Consider the following 6,707-nt stretch of genomic DNA (forward strand, 5'->3'; position numbering starts at 1 on the left):
TCAGTGTGTCGTATGCTGATGTATAGAGAACTTATGTCCATGACAAGAAAGATATATTCTTGTTTCCATTCTATAGATTGTAATTTAGGTATAAAATGGCCAGTGTCCCGAATGTAAGAACATAATGATTCCACATGATCACGGAGAAAAAAGTCCACATATTTTGACATATTTTCCAGCAGTCCCCTTTGTGCTGATATGATGGGTCTTCCTGGTACTGGGGTTATTTTTTTATGTACTTTGGGAATAAAGTAAAGTACCGGTGTAATGGGATGGTCATTTTTTTAGAATTCCAGTTCATTTTTACTTAATAGTCCCATTCTTCTCCATTTTGATAATTCTTTGAACACCAATTCCTTGACCTTTTTCAAATCATTGAATGTTGCCTTGTTGTAGCATTCCTTATCTCCTAGGTGTTTGCATACTTCCTCCATGTAAAGCTCCCGGGGCCACAGGACTATGTTGCCGCCTTTATCAGATTTATTAATTATAAGGTCTTCACGTGATTGTAATTTTCGCATTAATGTTGAGTATTGTATGTCTTTGTATTTTCTATGTTTTTGTTTTCGTAGTACTGTTTGGTTGAGTTTTTTTAGGTCTTCTGTGATACAATCCCTGAAAATGTCAATAGCATCCTTAGGCATCATCGGTATGAATGATGAGGGCGGTCGAAACGGTGTTGGACTATTCAGATTGCCTTGTATGCCCATTTCTAACATGTCCTCTTGTGTGGACTGGGTTATATTAGATTCTTCTTGAGCTAAAGCATGCAAGGAGCGGAGTAGTGGAATGTCACAAACTTGGATCAACTCATTGCAATGGTGGGTTCAGGTGTGTTTACTTTTTCGGTCACTTTGTTCAATTTGAAATGTTTCATAAGCTTTAATTTTCTGATGAATTTGAAAACATCAATTCGAGTTTGTGGGTATTTAAAATTATTGCCTGGACAGAAAGATAAACCAAGTGATAGTAGTTGTAGTTCTGCTACTGTTAATTCAATGTTGGATAAGTTGATCACCGTACTATCTGGGGCTACTTCATTCGTTCCTGTAATTACCAATTCTTGCCCCTGCCCCCTCTGCCTCTTCCTCTGGATTTTTCTCCCTTGTTTACGCCTAGTGTTGTTTTCTCGGCGTTTGTCTTCTCGGGATTGTATACATATATGTATATATATGTATATATATATATATATATATATATATATATATATATATATTACCTACTGGCGGTCGCCATTAGGTAGTTATAGTTAGGACCGTGTTTCCATAGGAAATCTGCAACATTCTATTTTGAATAACTTTGGCGCCGATTGACGAATCCTGGCGAAATTTTCAAAATAGGTCGGGCGCTCCGCTCCGCTCCTACCCTGAAAGTCTCCGGGGGATTCGTCAAGTGGGGGCTGAGAAAAAGGGGGGTCCCAAAACGTGATTTCCCCATGCATTTTTCCATAGGACCTTTAGTCCAAGCTACAGCCCGAACGGCTGAACAGAATTACTTGAAATTTGGCAGAGAGGTAGTCCTCAGGTCAGGGATGTGGTGTAAATGTGTTCAGTATTTGCTGAGAAAATAGCATTTAAATCAATATATATATCTATAGGCGCGCTCCGAGTGCGTACGGTAAGCTTACCGTACGCGCACGCTGCCGTGCGCGAGCTTAATTCTGATTGGTGGTTACATGACTGTAAACATTCGAATCGGTCTAAATCAGGAAGTGTCGGCCTCCATTTTGTGTGTCTCACACTGATAAACAAAGGAGGAGAACGTGGAAAGGGGGCAACGAAGAAAGTTGCAGACCCCCTAGCATTTGTCAGGGGGTCGAAGAAGGTCATAAAAGTATGAAAAATATTTTTTTTTTTTTTTTTTTAAATCGCGTGGTGCGCGTACGGTAAGCTTACCGTACGCGTACGGTAGAAAAAAAACACAATAAAAAAAATAGAAGTAAAAAACAAATTTAAGTGTTAAGATATTAGGGGGCTCTAAAAAGAGCCGTTGTGTTTATGAAGTGTTTTTTGGTACCTATAAGTAAGTACCGATGCAGAGTCTAAAGTTCAAGAGGAAGGCTCTGTTGCCTTCATCAGTGAAATGTACACCGTCTCCTCTATAAATGCCTTGCATGTTGTAACGCAAGTTGTTGTGGTATATAGAACCCATACCATAGTCTCTGAGGAAAGCAGAAATAGATTTGTTGACGTGCTTTCTTGCTTTGTCAATCTGTGGACAAAATTGGTTGGACCAGTTCCACTTTTGCCTTTGGCATATGTTAGAATATACAAAGGCAGATTGAGGAAAAAGCGACATCAATTGTACAAAGGTGTCCTTAATAAGCATTTCCAGACCTACACCAGTTAAAGTGCCTAGGTCGTTTCCACCACAGTGCACAATAATAAGGTTAGGCTGTGGGAGATGTTGAAAGGTTTTCACCAAAGGCAATAATTGGTGCCACTTTAACCCTCTCTCACCAATCCATTTAATGTCTACATTTGGCAAAGCAAGGTCTCTCACCATACCTCTGTTTTCTGCATACTTTTCACTCCAGAAGACATAGCTGTGACCTACAATCCACACTGTGAACATCTTTCAAGGAGATCTGGATGCACTCAGAAGATGTCTTTCAGTAGAATGGGAATATGAAATGAAAGACAGTTGTAAAATGGAGGCATACATATTTTTTTTTAAAAAAAGAACTCATTGGCTGATTCAAATCTTTTTACAGTAAAAAGTAGGCTGTATGTGTACATTTTTAGAAGCATGTTTTGTATTGGTTCAGAAAATTGTGTTCCCACAGAAGATTAGTTTGGATTTGCTGTTAGGTTGGACAGGTGAAGCACTCTTGCTCTTTGGATTTGAAACATTGTGTGCTGAACTTCTGACCTCTCTCCTCACAGCAGTGTTCCATGAGCTGTTGCTATGGTAGCAGGCAGAAGTCAAGTTGGGGGAAGGGTACATTTGGAAAAGGGTTGAAGTTTTCAACCAATAGAAATGTGTGATTTCATTTGAAAAAAAGTGGGAAGCACTGAGATTTGTAATTAACATGTATATGTGTGAAAAAAGAGAGGGAAACATTGCCATTTACTGGTTCTGGAGAGAGGAGAGAGGTGTAGAGCTCTGATATTCTGACTCTGATAGTCTGCTGTTTGAGTGCCACATTTCTTTCTCAACTAACTAATTTTAAAGGTGAGTTATGAGTTTGAGAGGGGATGTATGTGGTGATTTTTGATATAAATATTAGAATTGTGATTCTTCTTTAAAAGTTATGTTTTACATTTTGTGGTTTGGGAGATATTTAACTGTCTTTAACTAGTTAAATATTATGGAGTGTGTTTTTACCATAAGTTAAGGTGTACTGGTATCATTGAGGAATACTGTTTTGTGCCTAGAATCAACCCATGAGTCTGTGTGCACACAGGAATTGTTGTTAAAGATTCTAATAGTGATGGTCCGGTTCTGTAAGAATGGCATTTGTAGGAAAGGGGCAGCTTTCTTTTTGTAAATATGATGGTTTCCATTCAGCATAAATCAGTAAGACACAAATGGGAGGCAAATGCTAACACATTTGAAATTGATATCGCAGATTTTGCTTCTAATCATGCAATTGCTGAGCTTGGTCATACATATACCAAACCTGCAATTAAACCTTGCCACACATGTACTTTTACATACATTACTACAATGTTTAGGCTGTTATGGATGCATGCATGAATATGTCTCTTGCAACTGAAAATACACAGTCTGCATAAGCAGACTGTTAGCACACACCCAGCAGTTTATCCTGTAGAATCATGCTGAGTATTCACAAGTGAGTGGTGTTTCAGGTAGCAGTGAGTAACGCTAATACATTCAACATCACTAAGGCTGATTTCTTTTGCTAGAGTGTAGTCAGTCACCAAGGTCACACATGTTTATGGTCTCAAAAAGCTGTTTGCACATGTGCTGTTTTCTGTATCTGAAAACTGTAATGAAAATGTATGCGACTGTTAGAGTACTTAACACTTGCAGAAAAAAACAGTAGTAAGTGTGCTTTGAAATTGGCAAGCAAATTTCATTTTCTGCCTAAAATCACAGAAAGCAGTAGTAAGTGTGCTTTAAAATTGGCAAGCAAATTTCATTTTCTGCCTAGAATCACAGCATGAGTCTGTGAGCACACAGGAATTGTTGTCAGAGATGTATTTCGTGTCACTCTGGCTCTTTTTGGATGTATCCATACATATGTCTCTTGTAACTGAAAATACACAGTCTGCATAAGCAGACTCTTAGCACACACCCAGCAGTGTATCCTGTAGAATCATGCTTAGTATTCACAAGTGAGTGGTGTTTCAGGTAGCAGTGAGTAACGCTAATACATTCAACATCACTAAGGCTGATTTCTTTTGCTGGAGTGTAGTCAGTCACCAAGGTCACACATGTTCATGGTCTCAAAAAGCTGTTTGCACATGTGCTCTTTTCTGTTTCTGAAAACTGTAATGAAAATGTATCAGACTGTTACAGTACTTAACACTTGCAGAAAAAAACAGTAGTAAGGGTGCTTTGAAATTGGCAAGCAAATTTCTTTTTCTGCCTAGAATCACAGCATGAGTCTGTGAGCACACAGGAATTGTTGTCAGAGATGTATTTCGTGTCAATCTGGGTCTTTTTGGATGTATCCATGCATATGTCTCTTGTAACTGAAAATACACAGTCTGCATAAGCAGACTCTTAGCACACATCCAGCAGTTTATCCTGTAGAATCATTCTTAGTATTCACAAGTGAGTGGTGTTTCAGGTAGCAGTGAGTAACGCTAATACATTCAACATCACTAAGGCTGATTTCTTTTGCTGGAGTGTAGTCAGTCACCAAGGTCACACATGTTCATGGTCTCAAAAAGCTGTTTGCACATGTGCTGTTTTCTGTATCTGAAAACTGTAATGAAAATGTATGCGACTGTTAGAGTACTTAACACTTGCAGAAAAAAACAGTAGTAAGTGTGCTTTGAAATTGGCAAGCAAATTTCATTTTCTGCCTAAAATCACAGAAAGCAGTAGTAAGTGTGCTCTAAAATTGGCAAGCAAATTTCATTTTCTGCCTAGAATCACAGCATGAGTCTGTGAGCACACAGGAATTGTTGTCAGAGATGTATTTCGTGTCACTCTGGCTCTTTTTGGATGTATCCATGCATATGTCTCTTGTAACTGAAAATACACAGTCTGCATAAGCAGACTCTTAGCACACACCCAGCAGTTTATCCTGTAGAATCATGCTTAGTATTCACAAGTGAGTGGTGTTTCAGGTAGCAGTGAGTAACGCTAATACATTCAACATCACTAAGGCTGATTTCTTTTGCTGGAGTGTAGTCAGTCACCAAGGTCACACATGTTCATGGTCTCAAAAAGCTGATTGCATATGTGCTCTTTTCTGTATCTGAAAACTGTAATGAAAATGTATGAGACTGTTAGAGTACTTAACACTTGCAGAAAAAAACAGTAGTAAGTGTGCTTTGAAATTGGCAAGCAAATTTCATTTTCTGCCTAAAATCACAGAAAACAGTAGTAAGTGTTCTTTTAAATTGGCAAGCAAATTTCATTTTCTGCCTAGAATCACAGCATGAGTCTGTGAGCACACAGGAATTGTTGTCAGTGATGTATTTCATGTCACTCTGGCTCTTTTTGGATGTATCCATGCATATGTCTCTTGTAACTGAAAATACACAGTCTGCATAAGCAGACTCTTAGCACACACCCAGCAGTTTATCCTGTAGAATCATGCTTAGTATTCACAAGTGAGTGGTGTTTCAGGTAGCAGTGAGGAACGCTAATACATTCAAAATCACTAAGGCTGATTACTTTTGCGGGAGTGTAGTCAGTCACCAAGGTCACACATGTTCATGGTCTCAAAAAGCTGTTTGCACATGTTCTGTTTTCTGTATCTGAAAACTGTAATGAAAATGTATGAGACTGTTAGAGTACTTAACACTTGCAGAAAAAAACAGTAGTAAGTGTGCTTTGAAATTGGCAAGCAAATTTCATTTTCTGCCTAAAATCACAGCATGAGTCTGTGAGCACAGAGGAATTGTTGTCAGAGATGTATTTCGTGTCACTCTGGTTCTTTTTGGAAGTATCCATGCATATGTCTCTTGTAGCTGAAAATACACAGTCTGCATAAGCAGACTCTTAGCACACGCCCAGTAGTTTATCCTGAAGAATCATGCTTAGTATTCACAAGTGAGTGGTGTTTCAGGTAGCAGTGAGTAACGCTAATACATTCAACATTACTAAGGCTGATTTCTTTTGCTGGAGTGTAGTCAGTCACCAAGGTCACACATGTTCATGGTCTCAAAAAGCTGTTTGCACATGTGCTCTTTTCTGTTTCTGAAAACTGTAATGAAAATGTATCAGACTGTTAGAGTACTTAACACTTGCAGAAACAGACAGTAGTAAGTGTGCTTTGAAATTGGCAAGCAAATTTCATTTTCTGCCTAAAATCACAGAAAGCAGTAGTAAGTGTGCTTTAAAATTGGCAAGCAAATTTCATTTTCTGCCTAGAATCACAGCATGAGTCTGTGAGCACACAGGAATTGTTGTCAGAGATGTATTTCGTGTCACTCTGGCTCTTTTTGGATGTATCCATACATATGTCTCTTGTAACTGAAAATACACAGTCTGCATAAGCAGACTCTTAGCACACACCCAGCAGTGTATCCTGTAGAATCATGCTTAGTATTCACAAGTGAGTG

This window comes from Triturus cristatus, chromosome 5_1, assembly GCF_964204655.1.
Source record: "Triturus cristatus chromosome 5_1, aTriCri1.1, whole genome shotgun sequence".
In the NCBI taxonomy this organism is placed as follows: domain Eukaryota; kingdom Metazoa; phylum Chordata; class Amphibia; order Caudata; family Salamandridae; genus Triturus; species Triturus cristatus.